The following is a 17,530-nucleotide window of genomic DNA, read 5'->3' on the forward strand; positions in this document are numbered from 1 at the left end:
ACCACCAAACATTTACACATTGCATCAATGAGAAATTGCATCAATTGGGGATCAAAAACTTGGCCTGCCCAGTCAAAGTGAAATAAGTAGATTTTCAATATATATATATATATATATATATATATATATATATATATATATATATATATATATATATATATATATTACAAGTATATTTAGGCATCACAACTTTATACAAGCACACTATTCACCAAACATTACATTAAATGAATGTTAGATTATGAAAAAAGGTCATCAAAAAAACTTAAAAAATAAAAACAAAAAGAATGAAGAAAATATGCTTGCACAATTAATATTGGCTGACACATGTCAACTGATACTATGGAAGCCCAGAAATCTAGACGCACCCTATAGCGGCAGCAACATTTATTTTGCTGCCAGGGTAGTCTAGCAACTCTCCGTTGGCTTTCGAGCCTAAATTGGGTCAGGCCAATCACATCGTGTATAGAGTAGGCGGGGCGGGCTTAACATAATGACAGTGCGATGGTTCCCAGCCACTTGAAAACAAAGAATGGCTGCTGCTGCTGGTGAACAACTGCTGCTGCTGGCGGACTTGGAGTTACGTTTTTCTTTGAGAAAAGAGCAAAGAACAGCACTTAAGTCATTCTTAAAAAAGTGTTCTGAGTTTTGCCGAACCTGATCTTTGCCGCTCTGACTGCATCACCTTCTACGTTGCTCTGGCAATTGTGAGTTTATATCTCACAATTCTGACTTGTTTTCTTGCTATTGCGAGTCTACATCTCGCAATTCTGACTTCTTTTTGTTTTCTGACTTCTTTTAGTTATAGCTTTCCTGTATCTCAAACAGTAGAGCGTTTGTGCTTGCAACGCTAAGGTTCGATTCCCAGGGAAAGCAAGAACTGATAAGAATTTAAAATGTTTACCTTGAAATGCAATGTAAGACGCTTTGGATAAAAGCATCTGCCAAATGCATAAATGTAAAGTAGTTAAAGCCCAATTCTGAGGGGAAAAACATGCACATCGGACTTTGTAACACGCAATTGTGACTTTATATCTCACAATTCTGACTTTATTCGGAAACTAGCTCCCATGAGATATTCCGAAAAAATAATCACTAATATTATCTACAAAAAATGCATCAGCAACCAATCAGGACCCAATTTATCATGCAACCCTATATTTAACCATGCAAACCACTGTTTAGCAGCTCATTTTAAAAAGAATAAAAATAGCACAGCGGTTTATAAAATTCACATGGCATGCATTTCTAATTACACCGAGCAAAGGAGAATTACCACAGTGTCAATTAAGAAAACAACTGCATTTATGTTCCGTTCCATCAGTCCATTAATCAGTGCTTTGTGTTCTCAGCCTCTGTTTCTCCTCCCTGGCACAAACCAGAAGCAAACAGAATAGTCAAGGCCAGGGAGAAATCTCTCTTTTCATGCACCAGAAGGTTCGGCTGCTCACATCAACTGTGCTTATTGTGAACTCCAAACAAGAAGCCTCTTAAGTGATTTACATACTAACATCAAATCGTCAGATGCTACAGATCACAAACAGTGCGCCGTGACAAGAAAAATATAAATAAAATGTCACGGCGAATTTCCTTTCATTTCTTATTTATAAATCCCTAAGGGCCATTCATGTTGACTGTATGGCCCTTTTAAAGAATCGGAAATACGTCCGTGCAATGAATGCTATAGTTCAACTTGGAGGACGTATTTCAGCTTCTGACATTGTTATTCTACATTATAAAGTAAAATAGATTGTAAAAGGAATACAAAATTTTTTCTTGTGAATGTTTCAATTGATCTATATTCCAATTACTGTAAAACATATTGTGTTAAACTTGAATATACTGTACATTTTAAATGACTTATGAGCTCAGGGATGGTAGTGCAACTTATTACACTTTCATGTGTCCTATTCTATATTTACAACTCTGTTCTTGACCAACATGTCATGTCCCATTGATGCTCTTCCAGTTGATCTAATTCCGTTCATTTTATTTTAAGGTCTCAGAACTTAATTCTCTGAACATGCAAGGCCTTGATCTAAATCAGGTGAAGACAGTTCCAGGGCTTATATAATAATTCTCTGACTCTTCAAACCTCTCAGAGTGTTTACATTCAAAAGCCACGGGTTTCTTTAAGAAGCTGACTGAGGATCAGAAAATAAAGATAATTGAGTCTTATATAAAGCAGGGGAAGCTTATGAAAAGATATGGAAATGCTCACTGTTTGCACATTGACATATCTGAGATGCCACTGAGAAATATAAGTTAAGTAAAAATGCAAGGCAAGATCTGAAGACCAAGAAAAAAGTAAAAAAAAACTCAAATAAAACTAGACAGGTCTGGGATTAAAACCCCAAATGGCTGCAAAAGACTTGCAGGAAGATTTAGCTGGCATGGGAGTTTGTTCAAACACAAAAACATGAAACACACAGAAGGTTTGTCAGAAGGGAACCTAACCTGCAATCTCATCACAAAACATGTATTGCGCCGAACTCAGAAAATTGTGTTTTATATACACTATTCAACAACACAGTTACATACGCACTGGCAAAGCATAAACCAACAGACAAAGAAAAAAAAGATTGATTGATTGAAGCAGTTTATAGTTACACTTTAGTAACATTTTGGAAGTAATGTAATTCCACTCCCCAAAGGTGTTGCTATGTGCTGTGGTCAAAACATATAAAGTAAAAATGTAACATTACTTTTGGCTACAATCACCAAAAGTTTGCAGTAAAAGCAGCAGCATTTGAACGAAACAACAATTTATTAAGGGAATATTCTGCCAACAGAAGAATAAATGAATAAAGAGAAAATCTGTATCTACAAATTATATAGCTAAATCATGATCCACAACATAATTCAAAGTCAACCATGCTTTTTCAAGATCCAAAATATAAAGGTTTTGCAATGGCCTTCACATTCAACAGACTATTTACCTGAAATATCTCAAACATGCAGCACACATCCAAGACAACCTAATCATTTTACTGATCTGGAAACATTCTGTAAGGCAGAGTGTATGGGAAATAAAATAAATAAATAAAATAGACTTTTATCTGCCTACAAGAAACTATTTTAATTTGCAATGCACTTACAGTTTATCTACTTGAATTACCAAAATCTCCAAAACTTGTACAAGATTAGGCTATGTACTTGCAACAACTTTATTCAAATCAGCAATAAAATCTGACTACAATAGTATCATTCAATTAGCTTCTTTAAACTAAAAATAAATTAAGGCTGCTAAAACATTACAAGAAAACCATATTTTATAGCAAGTCAACAATTAGTTGCACAATAAGAAGAAGAAGAAAAAAGTCTTATATGATTGGATATTTTCCCTGTAGGGCAGGACTTCCTGTTCTACAGCCATGTTGATTTCATTGCAATTTCCTCCATTTTTTTTCCTGCATTTAATCTGTCTCTTACTCTGTGCCTGGTAATACTTTTGTAATAAGTTAAATTAAGCAAATAAACAGCAACTGTGGATTCAAATTTGATGTCACCCAGCCAGATCATAAAATATTCAGTACAAAATGAAAGCGTGCGATTTTGCTTAAGAAATACTGGTTATTACAGACCAATTTATGCTGACGGATGCACAGATTTAACTTACTTCGCGGACATAAAAGGCTATATCATTCCATGCCAGAGTGCTGAGTTTTGTAACTTGCAAAGTGCTGCTTCAATATTTGTAATGCTTCAACACATTTAATCATATGGTTGGTGTCTCTTTGATAGCCTACCACAGTTTGTCAAATATTCCATGCATATCTTTAAAAAACTATTGTACCCCTGAAACATTTAGACTATGAAGAAGAAACTGAGAGGCCTGACATTTGTTTGGTGTTCTGTCAAGTTGTCTACTCACTTCAGGCTCATTTTGACGACAACAGTTGCAAGAGCAGACAGAGAGGAAGCCGAAGCCCAATGCATAAAAACATGAAATCATATTCCGAGCAGCGAAATCGATTCGCCAAATCAGAATTCGGAGTGAACTTCCACAGCGTTCTATTTGGAGACCGCGCCGGCTGACGTAGGTATCCAGCGCGCGCGTCCTACTCCCTTGAGAAAGAAGAGCGTGCACGCGCCTCTATCGTCCTCCTCGCTGCTACAGTGAATGCGGGCATCCAGAGACGCCTGACTGAGTGCGGTGGTTCTTTTCCGAGAACTCGGATGCCAGTGCATAGAGAGCGTTCTGCCGAAGCCGAAAGGGAGAAGGCAAATATCTATTCACACGGACGCTCAGGTGTAAGTGATGCTACTGCAAGTTGAAGTCCTGGAAGTAAAACCGCAGCATATTGGGAATAAACGGATAGATCTGCGTTTTCCGTTGCAGAGCGCACTCAGTTCGTTTGGAATACAGAGACGCAGCGTGGAATTACTGGAGCCCTCAGTTTGTGAACTAAAGTCAAATCGTTTTCTACCGCATTTTATTTTTTAGCCCATTTTTTTCTTATTCCCCCTTCTTTCTTTTCTCTTTTTATGTTATGTTTGATTAGGTTTATTATCCCCCCTTTTATTCTAATGTTATTTAATATCTGCCCTTTCAGTTTTTTATTCTCTCATCCTCTGAAAATAGCTTGGGTTCTTTTTCGCGATGGTAGATTGTGGTGAAAGATACTCAATCTCACACTGAGTCGTGTCATGGATGGCAAACTGCATTTGCATCTACGGAACAAATCGGGAAATATAGAATAACTACTGCTGACAGAGACAAGGTATGTTAATGCTTTTATTTATTTTAATGTCTTAAAAACATCTGCTAATGCGTTGCTTCGCATTCTGTGCATTAGGATGGGTTTAAAACACCAGCGTATTGTCATAGACCGACCACTTTATGAATACATACTTCATGATCCTTTAAGTTGGAATATGTGAAAGTGTCGTCTGTGAATTTGAACCAAGTCTCATAATTTCGCTTCAGAATCATGTGCACTGTGTATTATTATTATTATCAGCATCAATTAGAACAGAAATGCATTCAGGATCAATGTCTCTGTTGCCTTTCCCATTCATGCCTCGACCATCAACTTAATGTAAGAGAGATATGCCTATATTTTTATACAGCCTACCAGTCAGACCACGTTCATGGCGAGCTTGCCTTGAGTGACACCGATCAATCAGCAAGTCTCATAGGAAATTGGGAAAACTATAAGAAAAAACACGATTTTGAGGGTTGCGTCTGTACGTTTCCCACTTCAACTGGTTTCCCGTTGGATATTTCGTCATATTGCATCCATATCGACGTCTAAAGACAGTCTCTACTGTCACCGCGCGACTGTAATGTTATTTGAAGGTGATACAACTGTGATTTGGCGCCCGCTGTAGTTGCCTTTAACGCCGCAACTTAAAATAGAATTCAGTTTGCATCAATAACCGACAAACTGATAATCGTTTAGTCAATAAGCCAATGCAGCTGTCTTTTGATTAACATTCCCGTCCAGGCTTTATGCTAATGAATCAAAGGTTTGTCGTACAGGTCTGCGGCCGTGAGGAAGAGCAGTCGCCCATCTGTTGAACGCTTCTTCTTCACAACTGCTCTTTCGGCGCCTTCTGCAGCCACTACGATAATATATTCTGCGCTAATACTCCACGATGATGATCTAAATTAGCATTTTTCTTTAAGACACTGCCACTTTAAGTAGATTTTACTAGTCTAGAGTAGATTGAATCAACGTCCATTCTTCTTCTGAGTGTCATGGAATGAAGCGCACACGGATGGCACGTGCATTAACCCTTTAATGGACAGGGACGTGAAACTACCTTGCTAAGTTGCTTATAAATAATTATTTGAAATTCCATTAACGAAAATACTGATTTAGAGTTATGTCATATCCCTGCTGAAAAAAAAGGGGTTTTAGACAGTTTTTTTTTTTTTTTAAATGACCGGGCTGGTCTGGTCAAGCAGGGAGACGAGTGGAAACCATGAACACCATCCTGGGAGACCAGGTTCTTCCACCTTAAAACATCTAAGATCATCCAATGGTTTTAGCATTTTATTTCAAGACCATGACACAGGCCCTGCCCAACCACAAGTTGAGTACAAGTGTTTTCATTTATCCACCATCCACTTCGAATAAGTAGCTATTTCTGTGAATTCTGCTAGACTTTCAATGCATTAGCTGCAATATGTAAATAATGATTAAGCGCTAATATTGTTTGCGTGGCAAACAAGTGTGTTTGTGATTATGATTTAAAAAAAATATGCACTAAAATATCAGAAAGTGATTAACACCGGGAAAAATGACAATTTATAATCTTTCAAATCAATTTCAAAATGGCACACTTGAAAACTAATACATATGAAAAATTCCAAAACAAATGTATGTATAAAAAATTACATTAAAAATAAGGTGGATAAGGAAATAGTATGGCATGCTATTTTGGGTAATATTGTCAGTTCATTAGTTTTCTGTAATTTAAAACGTGTAATTGTGGTACACTGCAGCAAGTATGAATTTAGAGTAGCATACTAGTACAATATAATATTTTGATATCTCAATAATCAACATTCGAGTGTGTGATGCATTGTGTCAGTTGTGATTGTGTGTGAATGCATTAATGCTACCTCTATGCCGCATTAAACATCAGTTTAAGCACATGGATTCACACAGCTTGATGTGACTCCAATGCAGAGAAAAATCATTCTATATAGGGAAGTTTAACTATAATTGGCTGATAACGCCGTGAGGGGGCCCCCTGCACTGTGGGGGTGTCCTGTACGCCTGTGGTAAAAGATGGGAACATTAACATCAAGGTCAGTGACCTTCTCACGGCATGTTGCCACGTGACTTTTAGATATAGGTGCTTAGATATTTAGATTTGCAGGAACTTCTCTTTAAATATTTTTATTCAGAAATTAGGCCCCCTCACTCTCTTACTGTTCCCCCTCAAGCCTCTCAAATGTCTCCCAGGATGCAAACACCATTTAAGGGTTAAGCTTGGCTAATTAATGAGAAATAAAACTGGTCTACAGGCTGCTGGGGATAATACCTTTAGCGTGATGTGTGAGAGAGGCATTTATGCTAAGTTGATGAGTTTATGTCTATTTATGCCTGGCGTGCAATCCATTTGGATTCAACCTGTACTAAACCTGTAGCCGTGTGATAACAGGGATTGAATTTGGTCTTTCATACACTGTTATGTGAAAATGAACGACACGTGCAGTCATGTTTCCTCTAATGCAACCAGAGCGACTCTGCAAACTTCCAAGTTGCATGATGACTTAAAAGTTTTAAAAATAAGTTATATCAAAATGATCCATCTTTACTGAAAAGATAAAAAACAAGATCTATGTAAATTGGCATAATGTTATCACTTTGATGAAATTGGACAGCTGAGCTCTCACTAATATATATATTTTTAAATATGAAAGAGATCTGTGTGTGTGTTCGCACTCCTGCAAGTTTCGTTTAGGAATCGGCCAGGATCATCAAGCCTAAACTGGCTAGACGATTAGTGAGGTCAACTTTTTAATAATTTTAGCAGTGGTTTTGAAAGGAAAATGCAAATGTCCGATTTTATCTCAGTGACAACTTCTCAGTGAATGTCTTGGCATGCTTATAGTGTGCTGTGCTGTAGCATGCTAACATTTAGCATGCTAAAACCCTCTCTGAAACCAAATGTTATGCAAAATCCATAGGTTTTGAGGTGTTATGGAGAAATTAAAGGACAGCATATTCAGTATAGTCTGTTGCTGATTCTTATTGATGCCGTGAACTCGATGTTGTGCACCAACAATATTTCTTATCTAACAGTTATGAACTTTTGAATGCTGAGCAAGGGAAATCCCATGAGTCCATGCGCTGAGATTACATTGAAGCGTATCATTCTGCATCCGGGATGCGCTTCAGTGGGTTTGTGCTGCTGTGCATTGGACCTTTCTCATGAGGACGTCAATGGTTTTGTTCAATACAAGGTTATGTGTTGAAGGACCACACTTACATTAGTCTGAAACATGTTTGATTGGGGGCTGGTCGACATGATATAGGCTTATTATACAGCGCTTCCTGAACACAGACAGTGCTCTTTCAGACAGATGACTGACTAATCAATTATGAAAATTTGTAGTTTTGCAAATCGCTGGTTTAATTCCACAGCTGCCCACTCCTGCAGAGTGGTACACACTGTTCCTTACAATGAATTTATTCCTGCTTACTTTAGGTCTCATTACTGAAATCCTGCATTTTATTTATTTATTTATTTGCCATAGAGCATAACCAAATTCATTTGTCAAATATACATAAAAGCTGTTTATTCTTTTCAGTATTTTCAATATCAAAAAGACCAGCTGCATATAGTATTTATTTATTTTAGTCTACCTTTAAGCGTAAGGATGCACAATACCAGTGTGATATTGTTTATTGGCTGAAATATATGGCTGAAAGTTTATTTAGACATATTAAGAAAAAAGTTTTCTATTTTAATCAGTATTGGTTGATAGATATTTAATTATGCATACTCATTTCCCCTATTTTTGCATTAGGATTACCTTTGCCATCATCTAACCCTCACTTAAAGTTTAAAGTGTAAATCTAATGTTCATTACATTTAAAAGTATCGTATATGAATATCCATTTTACATGTTGTACATATATTGTAAAAAGCAAGCTGTTGTTGTGATGCATGAATTTGGTATATTTAAAATGTAATCCAGACATTTATTGGTTATTGGCCATAACAAAAATATTAATTACATCCCAACTTAAATCGGCTATGTGTAGAATTCAGAAATCCTTAGCGACACTGGTGGTCATTAAGTGAACTGCAGCCAGCAACTTATTGCTTGTGCTCACACTCGTATAAATTTGGTGTACAATAGATTGAATGTAATTCATTGCCCCAATATACTCACGACAAAGTTCTTTTTCCTTCTTTGCAAAGAAAAATAAGTTGGAAACACCTTTGCAGCAAACATCATGACACCATCCACCCTGCCGAGAGCGACGTGTAGCTTAATAACAAAGTAAACACAACAATAATGATAGCATGGAGAAAGCGGCAGTTAAGAAAGATCATAGTGGTATGGGTATGTTTGCACCGGCATCATGTCGGCAGATGAGGCAATTGAAATTACACTGTTATGAGTTTGATTATAAAGTATGTTGGAGAGACTATATACCATAGATCTGTCTGTGAGACAATAGTTTGAATTAATCCCTTTTCTTTGCATGACACATTGACATTACAGTACAGAATAGCTCTTTCGGCATTATCCTGAACATTGTATAAGCATTCATTTCAACATCAATATAAAAAACATCATTGAATGGAAGAGAGGTTCTCAGAAGAGTGCGTAACCATCACATCCTTTGGATTTTCCTGGCAAATCTGTCCCAAGTCCTTAAAAAAAAAAAAAAAAAAAAAAAAAAAAAAAAAACCTACAGGTCTTCATAGATTTCATAGACAACATAGGAAGTCGGGGAAGGCCTCGTTTTTTAAGTTTTGTTAGAAGCACTTCACACATTGCAGTACAAAAAGTGATTAATACATGAAAATGCATTACTGGATTTCATTTTCAAATTAAATCCAAAATGTATTAAATATGTCATCAAATAGGGGACTTTGAATGTTGTCTTGGACACTGGAAGGCCTTGAGAACCATTGCTCTAATGTAGGCTATCTCTTGCCTCTGAAAATCAAGAGGGATATTGCTGGCTCTGCGTGAACCGCTCAATCCTGTTAGAGAGACTGATGCCCCTCACCGTCTCCTCCATGTGATGGGATGTAGAGAACTGCATATGGATCATGAGCCAGGCAACAGCTTGGTCTTGCCTGGTTGAGTGGTCCCTGGCCGCTGCATTGTTTCAGAAAAATTCCCCTCCCACTTCCGCTGTAGACCATACGCCAGCACCGCTCCTTCGTGAGCCGCCTCACTGAAAATATGATATATCAGGTTTAGGCAGTGAGATAAAGCGTGATGTTTTAATTCTTGCAAACACTGTCAGCTCGCATTCACTGGCTGGGAAAGCCCTGGTGAGCAATACCGCCTGACAAATGCGCTTTAGCCTCTTGTCTGTGCTTCAGCAGGCTTTCCTGTCTGTCGTCCTCCAGCAGAGCTTTCTTATCTGTTATCAGCTCTCGGTCCCAGAAACGTGATCATTCAGGAAAGCCAAATCTAGCTCGGCTTCTATTGTTCATGTCGTGGTGTAAAGCTGGAAGTCTGCGTTTTGAGGCACAGATGCTGCGATCAACAGGGTGCCTCTGGCTTCTACCCATTTTCATGTGTCAATATTTGTAGTGGGCAATTTTGTGTGCAGGGCCCTCTAAAGCTGAATGGATTTGTTGAAAATGACTCTGCGTTACTGTTACCACATTAATTGCTGTTTAGAATCGAAATATCAGACACATATCAGGCAAATCATTATTCAAGAGGATATTTTATCCAAAAATGAAAATGTATATAATTTACTAAACCTAATACTATTACAAATCTGAATTACCTTATTGTGTGTCCTTCAACTAGTTTTGTACATGCAAAGAAACTCATTATTATTTAATAAGTTATTTAAAATAAGTTATTTTCAGAAATAACTTATTTTGCGTTCCAACGAAGAAAAATAAGTCATGCAGGTTTGAAATGATGACAGAATGGGTAGAATCCATATTTCTAACCCATTAATAGTGAAGACAGGTGTTCCTCAAGGATCAATTTTGGGACCAATTTTATTTTCCATCTATATAAATGAATTTGTCGTAGGACTAGAGACAGTAAATGTGCACTTTTATGCAGATGATACTATCATCTATACGTGGTTATCTATATCTATAAAAGTGGCAATGGACTCTTTACAGAATGCTTTTAATTCATTTCAGGCTTCTCTTGATAATAAAAAAATTAGTGATGAATACTAAGAAAACCAAATACATGATTTTCACCCAGATGATCATTAAATGATTTTATGATTAAAACTTTTGATGGTACTCTGCTTGAGAGGGTTAAATCCTATACAAATATCTTGGAATCTGGCTGGATGATTAACTTACTTTTAGTACTCGTATTGATATTCTTTTAAAGTAATTGAGACCAAGATTAGGTTTTTATTTTCGTTTGAAAAAAATGTTTTTCCTTTGTTGCTCGAAAATGATTAGTAGAAAGTACCCTTTTGTCAGTATTGAACTATGGTGATATAATATATATACACCTTTGAATTCTCTGAAAAAAATGGATGTTGTTTATCATGCTGCTTTACGATTTGTGACTGGTTCAAGTGTGCATACACATCACTGTATAGTAGTTTATATGAATTGATAAATTGGACTTCATTGGGCTTGAGGAGAAAACATCATATGTTGATTTTTATTTTAAAAGCTACTGTGTAAATTACCACAGTTTATATCTAGTTTAATGGCATACTGTACTAATATCTATAATACTAGATCAACAGCCAAACTTTTACTGAAGAACCCAATTTTCCATACAGAAATAGGTAGATCAGCCTTTTCTAATTATGCTCCTTACGTATGGAATGAGCTTCAGGGTATATTACACATGAAATATGTAGGCTACCTGTCGCGTCGTTTAATTATCTTAAAGTTTGTTTTTATAGAACGGTGTAAATGTTTTAATACTTGATTAGGATTTGTATTCTTTCAGATATGGGTATTTTCCGTTTGTTTATTATGTTGTGTTATGTACTACTTTGTACTCTTTGTTTTGTGCTGCCTATCTTGACCAGGACTCCCTGGTAGAAGAGATTGTATAATTTTTCATTTTTGTATCAACCAATCATAATTTTTGGGTGAACTATCCCTTTAAGATATAACCTAGCTACGAGTGCAGTGACCTTTTGATAAGCCATTTGTAAATAAGTCTGAGCACAGTCATGGACTGATATGATGGGCTTTTTTGATGCAAGTATCTGTCGCTGTTGTCCTCTGGTCAACCATTTGGAGCTGTCATCATCTTTCTCAGTCCTCCAGTGACTCCAGGACTTGTAGCGGTGCACTCTGTGGTTTCAGCACGCTGCCCAGCAGCAATATTTGCTTTTATGTAATGTTTTTTTCCATTATGTCCAGCCGAAAGAGAAAGTTAAAACCTCACAGATTGTATTGATTCTTTGTCTCTAAGCCTCTGTGCCTTTGTACGGGAGAACCCCTGAGACTTTGAAGCGACACAAGGTCTTGATGGCTTTTTCCCCTTGCTGTATTTTTATGGTCAAACTCAATCTCTCATTTTGTGTTTGACTCCGAGCTCTGAATTTCACTTCCTGACAGTTCTATAGCTGGGTATCATTGGACACTTTGTCATTGGTATTTGTCATTCGGCATGCTCTGTGATTCATTACTTCTTTTTTTGGAGAGAGAGAGATTTTGTCTGTATTTCTCAAACACTTGACTGCCAATGAGTGCAGAGCAAAGAGTACAAGTATAATGTCTCTTCAGCAGTTGAGCAGCTGACTGTGAAATGTACTGAAAGTAAATTACAAGAGAAGTATGAAAAAAATGATTCAACTGTAGACCAACAACAAGAACAAGACAGCTGTTGTTCAAAAGAAATCAGTGGTAATCAGATTTAAGAATGAACACATCTCTAATTAAGACAAACAGAAAATCACTTGCCGTTAAAAAGCAAGCGGTTTAAACCGTTTTCTTTTCAGATCATTGGATGATTTGACAAACTGGATTAGTATATTTTCTATATCTAATTGTATTTTGTTATACATTATTTGCTCAAGTTATATTTGTTTCACTTGCAACAACTGATGCAGGAAATGAATGACTGGGGGATATACAACAAACATTTTGATTTGTAATATGAGAGCTAAAGGCATTTATCTCATAAAGATGCACAGTTTGCTTGGGGGATGCCTATAAAATAACGTCAGTGAAAACTTGTGACAATTGCCTGTCACCATGGTGTAACTGGCATGGGTTATACTTACTAACCAACTAAATGTAAACCTCTTATATCAGCATAATGTGTTAGTTACTGTATGTAGCATACTCTTAAAATTATAAATAGTCACACTGTGAAATTTTAAGTTACATTGTGAGATTTAAAGTCACATTGTGAGATATAGTCAGAAATGGGAGGTATAAAGTTGTCTAAATAAATACACTTATTCTTGATTTGTTACTATTATTTACTAGGCTTTCATTGATTCCTCTATTGTCAGGATGTTATATTTGGATTTATCTGTTTTCCTCACACCTGTTGACTCGGCCTTGCTCAAGACTTGTTCAATGTTTGTATTGAGCTGTTTATTTAGCTTCATAGCTCCTAGTTAGCGAAGAAACAGAACACCATTAAATCATACTCTTCTGCTTTACAGTCATTACCTGACCCTCTCATGGTTTCACAGGTCTCTTTTCCTATACGCACACAGTGGATTGCAAAAAGGGATGACCTATAATTAATATGATTACTTTTCCTAAATTAATTGATATCCTGATTCTGCTCTGCTCGTCTGGCCGCTTTATGTTCTCTGGGTGGCTTTGACTAGCATCTTCCTGCTTTAATATTTTGGTTAGTGTCAGCAGTTCCCCAAACGCTTATTTAACTCCAGCATTTGGCATGTACAGATTAGTGGTGGTTTATTAAGATCAAGCAGAAGTGAATCCCGTGTACACGCATGAACATGCCCCTGGAGCCAATCCAATTCAGTAAATGATGCTTTGATAAACTGTTTGTCCTGTAAAGCATTTTCACGGCAACCACTCTCAGTAATTAAATGTACACAGAATGCTGTGTAGCTTAAGCTACTTGCAGCAGACGCATTGTTTGAACACCGAGTTCCCAACAGAAGTCTGGTGTTGTCTGTGCAAAAAGTTTGAGGCAATATCATCTTCATGCTGTTAAATTTCATAGGTCTTGTGCTAAGTGATTAGCATTTAGCTTGCAACAATCTTACTGGATCTTGAAAGCCCTGTGACAATTATGCTAATGTGGTTTCAGACTAGCAACATGGGCTAGAAGAGCTTCAATAACCCTGCACATTGTGCACTGGTTTCATCTTTCTTCCCATTCTATATGCAAGTCTTTTATGCATATTCGCTGTAGCCTTCTGTGAAACCTCTGTCACACAGATCAATTATTGTGCGTGGGAAGACCACAATGCTAATGATCTAAACTGCTTTTTGCACAGATAGTTATGGTCACTGTAGCGATGCATAATGTAGTGAGCTTATATGAACATGATTAGGAAGATTGCTGCATTAAAACTTGATTATTACAAGACTCCTGCTGTAGAGCGGTTCAGACATGATGTCAGTTTGTTGGCCAACCGGAAGGCTAATTATTCACCATCAATTCCAAAAGGAATTCCTTTGAGATTTTAAGCATTTTTAAACTGATTCACTTTTCAACATTGTAAGGTCAAAATAACTTGAAGTGACTTTAATTTTTTTTGTTTTACTATATACAAAGACTTCAAACATAAGGGTTTCTAACAGGTTACTGTGTAAGGAGTACAATAGTTGTCTGGTTTGTCAAGCATGCACATTTACGTTTTTCTTTGTAGTCCTTATTTAAAAAAACGTTTTATAAAAAAAAAAGAACAGTGTCAAAGTTCACATTTGCGGTATAACTGTATAAGTGCAAAGTTAATTGAAAGTCTATTCAAGTCCACTGACCTTTTACTCGAATTGAAAATCGCTATTTAAAAAATAAAACCCATGGGAAATTCCTTGAGGGAAACCTCTGTGGAAATAGTGCTAAGAAGACATGGCTGATGTAGTGATTTAAAAGTGGCCAATTATTGTCTGATTTCATTGCATGAGTCAGTCGAGATGAACATTGAGCAATCGTCTTGATTTTCCGACTTTGGAAGTTCTCTGGAGGTTCTTTAAAATGGTTTAAATCTTTAATTTTCCACTATGACATTCTGAAGTTATTTGTTTTTGCACATTCATTTTATATTTGTTTATATAGTTTAATTAAGGCAACATTGCCGACAAGTGAACTTCCCCAAGTGTCTCCCAGCAGGCACAGTGTTATCATCTCCCACACTTCTGGCTTCTGCTCAAAGCTTCATATCCCACATCTAAGTATGATGTCACCACTCGGGTACGCTGTAGTCAGCCATTCTCTGCTTCATTCTCAACCAAATCAATGTCCCTTTTTGTCCCTGCCTCCCTTGATTTCCTCCACTGCGGCTGTAATGATGATCAGATCATCAAGCTGGGAACATGAGACCGATACATCAGGGTGAGAAGAAGTGCTTTAGCTTTGAAGAGGTGCAATCAGCAGATCTATTCCTGTGGCACGGTCACTTAGTGCTCACTGCTGCTGTGGCCAGATGTGGGTTTGACTGCATAGATTGACTCGCATGCTAGACAAAGGTATTAGACTGACTAGATCCAGGAGTAGAGTCTTAAATCTAAACCCACTACTGTACTAAAAACAAACTCTTTTCATGTTAATGTCTTTTCATTTTATTGTGTCCCCAACTTTGCAACCAAAACCACCAGATTGTAGACAGACCCCAGCACATGCCAGTCACACTATAACACAAAAGACTTTAGTCAGGTTAGTTGCCATATTGAATTTAACTCCGATGAAAATGAGATTGTATGGGATAGATGCAAAGACGGTGCAGTCATATTACTACAAATGGTAGAAAGTGCAACTCACAATATGGCGGAATAAGTCCCGCCTTCTAAATAAAAGAGCCAATCACCAACTGCTAAAGTAACTACATTTGCCATGTTGCCTTTATCATGTGATCTACTGTACCAGCGTCAGTTGTGTCGGCTCACTGCCATTCATACTCCCCAGTGGCCTCATGGGATAGTAAAGTGTCCATTGTATGCATACTTCAGAACCTGGCCGGAAGAAGTTGGTCATCCTGATACTTTGTGCCGAATTCAGACATACTACTTTTGTTTTGTCACATATTGTTTTTCGCCTACTATATAGTAGGGAAGTATGCAATTTTGGATGCAGCCTCAGTGTTCTGAGACGCGCACTTATGACTGCACATGCGCATTGGCTGGTCCAGCCTGAAAAAAGTTTAGAAACCAAATTTATGAGACAATCTTCAGATTTTATTGGTGATTTCAAATAAGAATTTTAATCAGAAGCTTGGTGAACAGCTTTGGAGAATTGATGTTTCCCCATTCGAAAAGATGTACTGAAATAGCTGCCTGATAGGCATTTCAAAGACGGCAACCAAGTGAAATGACTTGATTTCAAATTGGTGTCAAACCAAATGGCATTCTAACGAGATTTTTTTATAACGCCATTCAAATCAGATTTCAACCAGTTTAAAATTTTTGCAGTAAACTTCCTAATTAGTGTCTGTCCACATTCAAATAAATTATCACATTGCTATGTGTATGAGCTGGAATGGGAAGATTTATTTTCAGGAAGTAGTAACAACAATCTGTAAATATTTGAGAACTTTGCATATATGTCAGAAAAACGTGCGCTGGACGCTGATCTTCAGTCTTGTGTGCACTTGGCATTACTGAAAAGGACATTTTAGGTGTGTACTGTGGGTAGGACAACATCCTTGGAGATTATGGAATCCCAATTCAGCAAAAGTTATTGAAGTGAAGGATTTTCAGGTTGCGTCATCACTGGTAACCGCTCACTAGAGAGTACTCTGAGTAGATGGCAGGCTCCCAGGAAGCTTTATGTTAATATGTGATGTAATGAACAAACTCAGTCTCATCTCCCTCCCCTGTGGCGCACATATTAATTGCACGTCCAAAATAGTTTATTAATCTGTCTGTCTGTTTATTAATGAATATCTGCCACAGAAACTTTGCAGCCTGAAATGCCTTGGAGACTCATGCAACATGTCATATTGGGGTCCTGGGAATGAAAATATATATATGACTTTTTTAATCATGTTCTGAAAATGGCAATATGTGCATAATTAATAAATGTTGTGTTTTTTACTGGACATGAGCTATTTTAATTTAAAAATAGGGTTAGTTTTGATCGGGTCAGGTCTTTTTATTTGTGGAATTGTAAACTTATTTATAAATAGAAAAATAAATTGTATTGGAAACATGAGTTTAATTTAACATTGACCGTTTAAAAGCTTTGGTTTCATTAAATCGGTTATGACCTCTGAACTGACTGTGATTTACCCAAGGGGTTTTCTTGCGTTTCCATATTGTGACACATTTGCTTCCTAATTAGGATTTGGAAATAGTTGTTAATAATCTACCAGCACATGCACACTTGAAAAGCAGTGCTTGAAGCTCAGTGGCGACGGCATCTGTCAGACTTCTCCCTTTTGCCATTATTATGCCTAGCTGATAAAGGATTTACGTAACGTACACTTTTATCCATATGCAATTAATTTCCGTAACTCGACGCCCAAGGGTGGCCACGTCATTCTGAAACTGCCTGCTGCCAACCAGTACAGCGCTCATTCTATTATGACACCGAGTTGTTGACTAGAAATTGTGGTGATAAAATAGTGGGGTTAGGAGTGCCGTTAGGCTTTTATATCAAATAAATAATAAACATATCGTGTAGGAAGGTGAAAGGGAGAAATGTGTCCAAGTGGGGATTGTGCAGAATGGAATAAGGTCACATGGTGAAGAACACAAGCAAAATGGTCCTGGC

At 37.1% G+C, this 17,530-nt stretch overlaps 1 protein-coding gene across 9 annotated transcripts in view; it reads left to right on the plus strand.

Annotated features, from left to right (window-relative positions):
* Positions 1-4,071: 4,071 nt before the first annotated feature.
* Positions 4,072-17,530, plus strand: part of adgrb2 (adhesion G protein-coupled receptor B2) — a 303,614-nt gene continuing 290,155 nt past the window's right edge. For 6 of the 9 annotated variants that reach the window (XM_079591890.1, XM_079591891.1, XM_079591885.1 and 3 more), the window contains exon 1: positions 4,072-4,724. The gene's annotated coding sequence lies outside the window, so the exon portion shown is untranslated. The remainder of the gene's footprint in view (positions 4,725-17,530) is intronic. The other 3 variants (XM_079591893.1, XM_079591889.1, XM_079591892.1) reach the window with 2 other exon arrangements.

The sequence above is a fragment of the Phoxinus phoxinus genome, assembly GCF_949152265.1.
Source record: "Phoxinus phoxinus genome assembly, chromosome: 19".
Classification (NCBI taxonomy): domain Eukaryota; kingdom Metazoa; phylum Chordata; class Actinopteri; order Cypriniformes; family Leuciscidae; genus Phoxinus; species Phoxinus phoxinus.